The sequence below is a fragment of the Excalfactoria chinensis genome, chromosome Z, assembly GCF_039878825.1.
Source record: "Excalfactoria chinensis isolate bCotChi1 chromosome Z, bCotChi1.hap2, whole genome shotgun sequence".
NCBI classification, from domain to species: domain Eukaryota; kingdom Metazoa; phylum Chordata; class Aves; order Galliformes; family Phasianidae; genus Excalfactoria; species Excalfactoria chinensis.
Genome location: NC_092857.1, coordinates 52,719,093 through 52,728,920, shown reverse-complemented (window position 1 = coordinate 52,728,920; position 9,828 = coordinate 52,719,093).

The following is a 9,828-nucleotide window of genomic DNA, read 5'->3' as shown; positions in this document are numbered from 1 at the left end:
CCTGGTCTTGAACACCTCCAAGGACGGGGCATCCACAACCTCCCTGGGCAGCCTGTTCCAGGACCTAACCACTCTCCTAGTAAAGAACTTCCCCCTAACATCCAACCTAAATCTTCCCTCTTTTAACTTAAAACCATTTCCCCTAGTCCTGCTATTATCAGCCCTTTCGAAGAGTTTGCTCCCCTCCTGGGAGTAAGTTCCCTTCAGGTATTGAAAGGCTGCAATGAGGTCACCCCGCAACCTTCTCTTCTCCAGGCTGAGAGAATTACAGAAGAATTACAGAGAATTACAGAAACTAGAACAAGCACCCAAAGACTAAAAGAAAGAAAGAAATAAAACAAAACAAAACAAAACAACAACAACAAAACACAAGGAAAACACACCATGGGCCACATGGAAGGGAGGTTGTCATGGAGTAATCTAGGTAACATATTACCAAGGTGCTTTAGGAAAAACAAGTTTGTATAGGAACAAACTTAGAGGAAACCAAGGAGGTGGGCAAAGGGCATGAAAAAGGAATACGGTTCTCAGACCCCAGATGAAAAAACAGATCACACTGGCAACACTGGGTGGAAGATTTGGAATGTATGAGTAACACACACACAGAGGCAGCTACACAACACTCACCTTATCTGAGCTTGAAACTTAACATAAAATAAAAAAGAAAATTAAAAACCCTCAAAGTTACTGATTTGTTAAATATGTGGATGGTTCTTTCATCTTGTATTATCTTTATTGGGAATCTATGTGATGTCTTCCTCATTGTTCTCATCTCTCTACATAAATATATACAGATGCTGTAAAATGATGGAAATGACAGCAGAGCAGCAACATTCCAGGCTGCAACCAGTGAGGATGTGCTCAAATGCAACAGCAATAGGCAGAGAAATAAGGGAAAGAAGCTGCTTACCTTCAAGAGGCCGCAGGTGTACAAGAATCTCCAGAAAGATAATATGTATATTATAAAGCTCATATTCAGTCATCTGTTGACCATTATATCTGGACTGTTTTCTGCCAGGCAGTTTTCCAGCCACTCTTCTCCAGTGTGTAGCAATGCTAGGGACTGTTAGGACCCAGCTGAAGAAACACACACGTAATCTAGTTGAATGCCATACAGTTGGCCTTAGCTCAGATTCAGCCCATTAAGATCTTTCTGTAGAGCCTTCCTAACTTTAAGCAGAGGCATCAGCAGCTAGATCAGGTTGCTCAGAACCTGTCCCATCCATGTGGAAAGGCCCCACCTCATATCAGCTGTCACTGGGATCCCATTGACTGCCTGAGGGTAGCATCCTTTTTCCAGCCTCTTCTCCATTCTAGGGTAGAGGAATGGCCCCAGCACCGCATGCAGTTACAGCATGTCTATGGACACACTTGGTTCTGAGTTTCATGCAGAATTTCTTCAAACTAGATTAGTAGCACATGGGGACACCAGCACTACTGGATTTGCTGTAGGATGATGCCTGGGAGGAGCAGGGTTTCCAGGAGAGGTCAGTCTGTTTCTGGGTGGTAGGACTCCACTTATGTTAGTACCATTCACCAGCAGAAAATGACAGTCCTCAGACCAGTTATTTTCCACTGCAAGAAATTCTAGCTAGGGTGGTCTTCACTTACTTTCTTATCACTGTAGTGCAAACCTAGGGAACAGAGGTTCAGGCAATACGAGCTGTTCATGCAATACGAGCATGGAGAAAAGCTTCAGGATGGCTTCTGTCATTAAAGTCCTTATTTTCTCCAAATGAAATCAAAAGTCTGTTTTTATTCACTACAGATCAATCCTCTGATCCCTTTCCTAGACATTTAAAATCCTGACACACAGTATCAAAACAATGGACAGAACCAACCACCAAGCACAGCTCTATAAAGCAGTAGGTTCAATCTGAAAATGCCTTTATTTCAAAACACTCATTTTTAAAATTTGTTAGATTGCTTGCTTTTATCTTACGTTGGTAACTGGAACAAAGCTTATGGTCCCTCGGTGATATAAATACTAGAATTCCACTGGCAGTATTTATTATACACATAAAATTCTATGCCAAAATCCTTACCTACTTTATTCTATTGTTAAGTCTCTCTGTCATCAGTCAGCAGGATCAGCAAGTTGCACTTCACATATGCTGATTTTTTTTTTCCTCAAAGCCATATAAATAGAAAAATGGATCTGAAATATACAAAAACTGTTTTTTTTTTAATTTTTTCTTTTTTAGGATTTCAAAATTGGTTTCAAAAATGGATAAAATATGATAAAATACGATAAAAGTCTAGCTAAAGTTGATTATGTGATTTTTCACTGTCGTGTTTACAGAGTTTTTGTAAAAGCAACCTGGGAGTAATGCAGCAAATCACCCATTTCATGTGTAAGAACTGAGTTTATTTGGCTGACTACAACACAGTTGTACAAACAAAGACTGTAAAATTAGATTCTTCTAAACTTCTCTGTCAAAATCACTTTTTTAACGTATTTATCAGCATTACTGAATATTAACAAAAAATTGTTCTCCTGTTTATTTTTCTTTCGTTTCAGCTAAAATGCTGCAGCCTGCAAACACTGTAATCTGGGATTATACCTATGTTGGATTATCCAACAGGCAAAGCAGTTATAGAAATTAATTTTTATATCAGGTTCCTGTGATTCATTTACAGTGACACTGTTAGAAAAAAACACATAAATTGGTTAATGTCCTTGTGAGAATGGAAATTAAACTTTTTGTTTTGTTTTGTTTTTAACACAGCACAAAACATTGTTTGGCCTCAGACATAGGAAACGTGGATTTAAATTAAAGGAAAGGTATTAGTAATAAGTACATTCCACACAGATTTATCTCTTCTTCCTGACTGTAAGCATCTTACTTTTCTGGCCACAGCTTTCTGCAAATGTCAGATATTATCAAGTCTCTGGTTGATTTGATAGCATGTAATTGAATGGGACATGACTGAAAGTGGTAGTATTTTTCAAACAGATATTTATAAGTGTATTTAGTCATTTGCCAGTAATCACATTCTTAGAAAATAACTAAATATAAAGCTTTCAAATAATGTGAATTTCTTAAGATTGGGCAGCTACTTCTCCCCAGTTTTCCTGAAGACATTATCATCCTCAAATCATCAGGCTATGTGACGATGTCCCACTTGAGAATCTCATTAAACATTCTGTAGCAAAGACATGTTTACTCTCCTGCCTTATCATGGACTCAATTGCTACAGATATCTGTCAGCTCCTCACCTTCCTTTGGCTGAGTGAGGCCTTAAGATCACCAATTGAGGACATCTGGATAGCAATTCACTAACAGCGTATTTGCCCTATTTTGAATAGCTGTGGTCCTATATGAAAGAGGAGCAGCACAAGATCATAGAATTGTTTAGGCTGGAAAACATCCTTCAGATCAGTACATTCACCCATCACCTAACACTACTCCAAGCTCACCACTAAAACATTTACCTACTTGCTACTCCACACTTTGTAGAAATACCTCTAGGGTATTTCTATAGACTTAACCCCATCTATAATTATCTTTTTGTTGTTGTTGTTGTTCTTGTTGTTTTTCATTTTTTTCCATTTTTGTGAAAGACTTCTTAGCATCTTGAGCATAGGTATTCTGGCAATACTACTGAGCTGCATTGTAGTCAAAGCATTAAACCCATAAGGTTAGTCAGAATATTTACAGCTATGTTTTCAATATTGTTCTTGCTTTTTTTAGTTAATGAGCATTAAAAAATATCGATGGAAAAAAATATTCAGATTTAAAATATGTTACAGGCATTTTTTTCCTAGATATTAACAAAAAACAACAACAGCAACAACAACAAACCCACAAACTTTTCTTGAAGAGTTATCTCTGGATGTCGTACTACTCTTTGGTTTGAATCATTTACCACAAAATCTGAATTAAACGGTGGGTTTGATTTATTCTTGAGCATGGTTGTCTCAAGAATAAAACTTAACAAAATCAGGTTTTACCAAAAAAGGAATAAGTAATTATTTATTTTCTCAGATACCCAAGTAGCAGTAAGAAAAGAATGACTCTGAAATTTTAAAAAAGATTCTACAGTTCCTCAAATTATTTCAGCTTTGGGGTTACATATAAGTTTGGCAAATGATCTGACTGTTCTTCAGATCTACAGAAAACTGCTGCCATGTATATTAGAAAACAACTGTAACACTTCCAAACAGAAATATTCATATTTAGATACAGAAATAAAGTAAAACATAAATATTCTTCTGCCTCTGAGTACCAATCATACCCAATATAATATGCAGGAAGTCACACATGTTCTGTGTATTTTGAGGGAATGGTGGAGGACTCTTCCTTTCTTCTGAAGTCCCAGACAGTGCCTTTAAATCTATAAATAAGCAATTATAGTTGTAATAGAAATACTGCTTTTTAATGGTGAACTTACTTATAAAGATGCTAGATAGTTGTATTTAATAGCTTACTAATTAATTAAGTCACGGAAAATGAATTTTAACACAAATGGGTAATTAATTTCTGCACTCTGGCATATACAACTACATGTAGGAAAAAAAAAAAAAAGAAGAAGAAGAAGAAGGAAATTGTTAATAAAATAACTTTAACCTTCAGCATTATATTCTGTATTAAAGTAGTCACCTGCAAGATAGCATTCATCTGAAAGGATAATATTACATGTGTAAAGCAAACATATAAGTCATGGACTTTGCTGAACCAACCCCAACACTGTTAAGATTTGCATTTCCCAAGTTCACAAATAGTATATGTTTAAATGAAAGAGAAACCAATGCAATTCCAGTCAGTTAAATAAAATATTTAATCTGCCATAAGAGTTAAAAATATATATTGCATTAATGTCTTCAAATTCCACTGGGATTTTCCTTGTAAACATACTTCCCCATCCCAGAGTGTTTAAAGATGGCAATGAAGAAAATTTTAAATAAAGACTGCTTTCAGAAAAATCTAAGCCACCGATGTGATAAACCTTTCTGATAGGTTTCAATTCAATTCAATTCATTCAATCCTCTTGAATGACTATTTTTGGCATTTCCTCAGGGCTGGTTGTTAGGTTTTGTTTTTTTTTTTTCCCTTGTGAATCTGTCATGATTAATCTCCCTCTGAGATTGCTTGCTATAGTAATCATGTTCCCCACATGTCATTAACGTATCGAGTACTAAGATTCTTTCTCAGCGATGCTGTCATTTTCTCATACACCAAATCTCCCATCATTTTTTGTGACAAACACACTTGTCCTTCATAAAACTACAAAAGCGAGGCTATTTTTTTACATATCTGGGGAAACAGAAGAAAACAAACAAATAAAACCATGAACTGATTGAAAAAAAACCACAAAACATAAAAAATGCAATTAAACAAGGATCTATTCACCTACTCTGATGTCACAAACTTTCTTGACAAGCGGGAATTTTTGTCCTACATCACAGTAACTATGAGCAATGTCTGTAAAAGTTCCTAATCATTCTGCACTGAAATTTGAAATATATATCCTGTTATTTCAGCAGGCCAAGGGAGGTGATCCTACCCCTTAGCTCTGTGCTGGTGAGGCCTCACCTGGACTGCTGCATCCAGATGTGGCATCCTCAGTACAGGAGAGACATGGACCTGTTGGAGTGTGTACAGAGGAGGGCCACAGAAATTATCCAAGGGATGGGGCACCTCTCCTATGAAGACAGGCTGAGAAAGCAGCCTAGAGAAGGCTCCTGGTAGACTGGCATTTCAGTGTCTAAAGGGGGACTGTAAGAAAGTGAAGTGACTCGTTAGCAAGGTCTGCAGCAATTGGACAAGAGGAAATGGTTTTAAAGTTAAAGAGGGGATATTTCAATGGGAAATAAGGAAATATTTTTTTGTGGTAAGGTACTGGAATAGGTTGCATAGAGATGTGGTAGAAGCCCTGTACTTGGAGACATTTGAAGTCAGAATGGATGGAGAAGAAAGAAAGAAAAAAGAAAAATAAATTATTACAAAGTTATCATCATCAACAAAAACAAAACAAAAAACATCAGAAAAAACAACAAAAAAAACAATGTTTAGAAATCTATCAGTGTAAATAAGGATCAAATATTATATATCAACAATCCCTACAGATTGGCAAGTGCAATTTTTTCTTTATTTTTAACAAGGAGTTAATTACATATTGATGTGGTCTTTGAGTGTGTCTGACTCCACTGCAGAGAAAGCACTGAACTGGCACACCAGACTTGAATTATGATAGTTTACTGATTTATAATGACTAAGTAAGTCTTTGTGAGATTTTGCCTTGTGCTAATGTGTGGGTGTGTGTCCTCAGCAGGACACTAAGTACCATGCATTGGTTTGCTCACTCCACCCTCAGGGGGATGGGGGGCAAAATACAAAAGAAATGTTCAAGAACCTGTGGACTGAAATAAAAACATTTTAAACAGACATGAAATAAAAAATAAAAAAAAAAGAAAAAATAAAGAGCACAAAAAATGACAACCAAAAGCGTAATCAAAGTAAGAGATACACAGTGTATTTCTCACAATTTTCCAGCTGATGCACAGTCAGCCCCCTGACAGTGTCTACCCACCCTGGCCAACTCACCCATTAGGCATTCATGTTGTACAGAATATCACTTTGGCCAGTTTGGGTCACTTGTCCTGATTCTGTCCCTTCTACCTTCTTATGCACCCCACTGCTGGCAGAGAGGACAGTAGAGAGGCTAAAATGTCTTTGCTCTAGTGTAGATACTACTCAGCAGCTGAAATGTCAGTGTGTTATCAACATTATTGTCATCTTCATTCCAGTACACAGTGCCATAGTGGCTACTAGGAATAAAATGAATTCAATCCCTGCTGAAACCAGGACAAATAAATACTGCAGATTTTCTTCTTGTTCTGTTCATGTGTAAAACATTATATATTATGTTATTCATATCTCCTTCAGTTTTATCAATTATAAACAAAAATAACTGGTAGATAAAGCTGTTATGACTCAAAAAGTAGAAAATCGGAGAAAACATTTCAAAAATAACTTCTATGGAAGACCAGGGTTATTCTCAAAGAAAAGAAACATATGCATCAGATAAATTCATTCATTCTTCATCCACATTCAGATATAAGCTTGTCAGCCATTGTTTGTATCGAGTCAAAGGACAAATCTAAGCCAAAGTCTACTGAATTTGCTTCTCGTTTCTTTACAGGAAAAAAAAATCTAAAAGGTTGACCATTCAAATATGCTAATGGAATATTGATTCTCTTCACACTGCATGGGGGTTAAAATCAAAATCAATGGAACCACCGTCCTCCCATGCAGGTAACATTTACTTTTCAATCAGCTGCGCCATTTCTCACACAATGAACTGATAATACCTTTTGTTATTTTAGTCTTAGATAGTAAGAAAAACTAGTTTGCACACCAGAACAAAAATCAATGGTTTTATGTAAAGAATTATTGTCTCTTTGGAAACAGATGAAGACTCCAAATTTACTTCATAGTAAAGCTGTTATTAAATGAACGTAGAAGGCTGTTTTCATCTCTGCAAAAGGATGTTCTAATCTAACATAATCTTTCCTCTTTGCATTTCAAAAAATAAAATACCACTAGAGAGATTTGCTTTAAAAAAGAAAATATCCTGTGAAGAATACATAAATTATGTCATATCTTAAATCAGATCTTCAGCAAGAAAAAACAAAATAAAATACAGCAATTATCTCTAAAGGCTAGGTCTGTGTCTACACACTGGTAGAGGAGGTGATGAATCCCATGACTTTAGACCAATGAAAAGGAAGTTGTCCACAGTCTCCAAAACAGCAGTGGGACAACATCCAGAGTCATCTGCTAGCTGGAGTGGCAGTGCTTTCCCTGGCAGTTATGTGCACACAACAGTGCCTGGTGTAGCTGCCAGCAAACTGCCTATGTTTGTGGAGAGGCCTCAACTGGAGCCTGGCAGTCATGACAACCAAATTCAGAGGACCAGAAAATAAAAGTTGGGCTGCTTCTCAACCAAATGCAGACCTGTAGGTTCAGTCCTTCCTTACCTATATTTTTTCCATGATGATATTACCATGGTGGAGCAATTGTCCCTGTCAACAGCAGCAGGGCTTAGCAAGTGAAGCTGAAGGGAGAAAGCTGTTTTATTTGACCCTGGAGAACTGTGAAATGTAAGAATTAGAATCAAGGAAGTAAATTCTGAAGTGTTAAAAAAAAAGAAAAAAAGAAAAAAGAAAGACAAAAAAACCCACAGATTTTCACTGTGTGTTATGAACTTGAAAAGGATGGCAGATTTTGAAAAAATGAAAGCTATATTATAGGAGAGCATTAAAAATAAATAGAGAAATGAACTCTTCACTTCACATGTTCTCTGAGTTTCCCGCGTATTCTAGAAGAAAAAAATGTTGTTATTCCATTATTGGATTTAAGAAATTTGAACACATAGATATTAGTAGTTTTACTAACGATCAGACAAAGTTTGATTTAGAAAATGCAATAGATTTCCCAAAAGTCCATGACTGTACTTTGCAGGTTCATGGAAGTGCAAGGTCCTGCACCTCTTAGCGGCAGTTCCAAGCACAAATTCTGCTTGGGTGGAGAATGCCTTGAAAGCAGCTCTGAGGAGCAGGGTTTGGGGGTGTCACTTGATGAGAGCCTTAACATGAGCTGACACTGTGTGCTTGCAGCCCAAAAGGCCACAAGTATAACCTGGATTGCATCAAGGGAAGTGTGATCAGCTGATCAAGGGAGGTGATGCTGCCCCTGCATTGAGACAGGACGTGAAGCTGCTGGAAAAGGTCCAGAGGAGGGCCATGAAGATATCAGAGGGCTGGAGCACCTCCCCTACAAGGACAGGCTGGGAGAGCTGGGGCTCTTTCACCTGGAAAAAAGAAGTCTCCAAAGAGATCTTATAGCGAACTTCCAGCACATGAAGGGGGCCTACAGGAAAGCTGAGGAAGGACTTTTTATAAGGGCATGTAGCAACTGGACAAGGGGAAATGACTTTAAACTGGAAGAGGGTATATTTAGTCTGGATATGAGAAAGAAATTCTTTACTGTGAGAGTTGTGAGACACTGGAGCAGGTTGCCCGGCGAGTCTGTAGATCATACCTCCCTAAAAGCATTTTAGGCCAGGCTGGATGGGGCTTTAGGCAAGTGATCTTTAGGCTTTGGTCTAGTGGGATGCGCCACTCCATATAGCAGGGGACTGGAACAAGATGATATTAAGGATTCCTTCCAATGCAAACCATTCTATGATTCTGTGATTCTGTGATTCTCCATAACACTTTAGAATCTCCAAATGTGTGGTTTGCTAGAACATCAACTCCCAGATACATCATTCTTGGAAAGAAACTTGAAAATATGGAAACAAATTCATTCTTAACTGAATTAGGAATTAGTTTGGCCTCTGGCATTCAGAAAAAAAATAAAACTGAAATTCAGTGGATTTGAAAGTTAAAATACAAGAAGCTCATGCTGTTCCTATTCAAGTTTCTGCTTTCTGTTCTAAAATGCCAGTCTAGTGACATTTCAAACTATAAAACATATTTGTGTGGGAAATGGATGACTCCTACTGTCTTTACAAAATGACTGTTAATTCTCTTCAGAACTTCAAATTCTAATTGCCAGCGAATGCACTTTAAAAATCACTTGCTGAAAATAGTCCTGATACGGAAGTTTCTTTTCTAACTTACAAGATTCAGTAGAATTGCATTACTTTAAAGTTTTTAAGGAAAGATAGCAGACTAAAGAGATCATAACAGTAAAAGCAATACATTTGCAACTACTATATTGGATATAAAAATGTACTATCTCATGCACCTGATTGGTGTATAGTAGTATGCTTTCTGGATTGCAGTGTAATACAGATTTTTGTAAGCTAGTTTACATG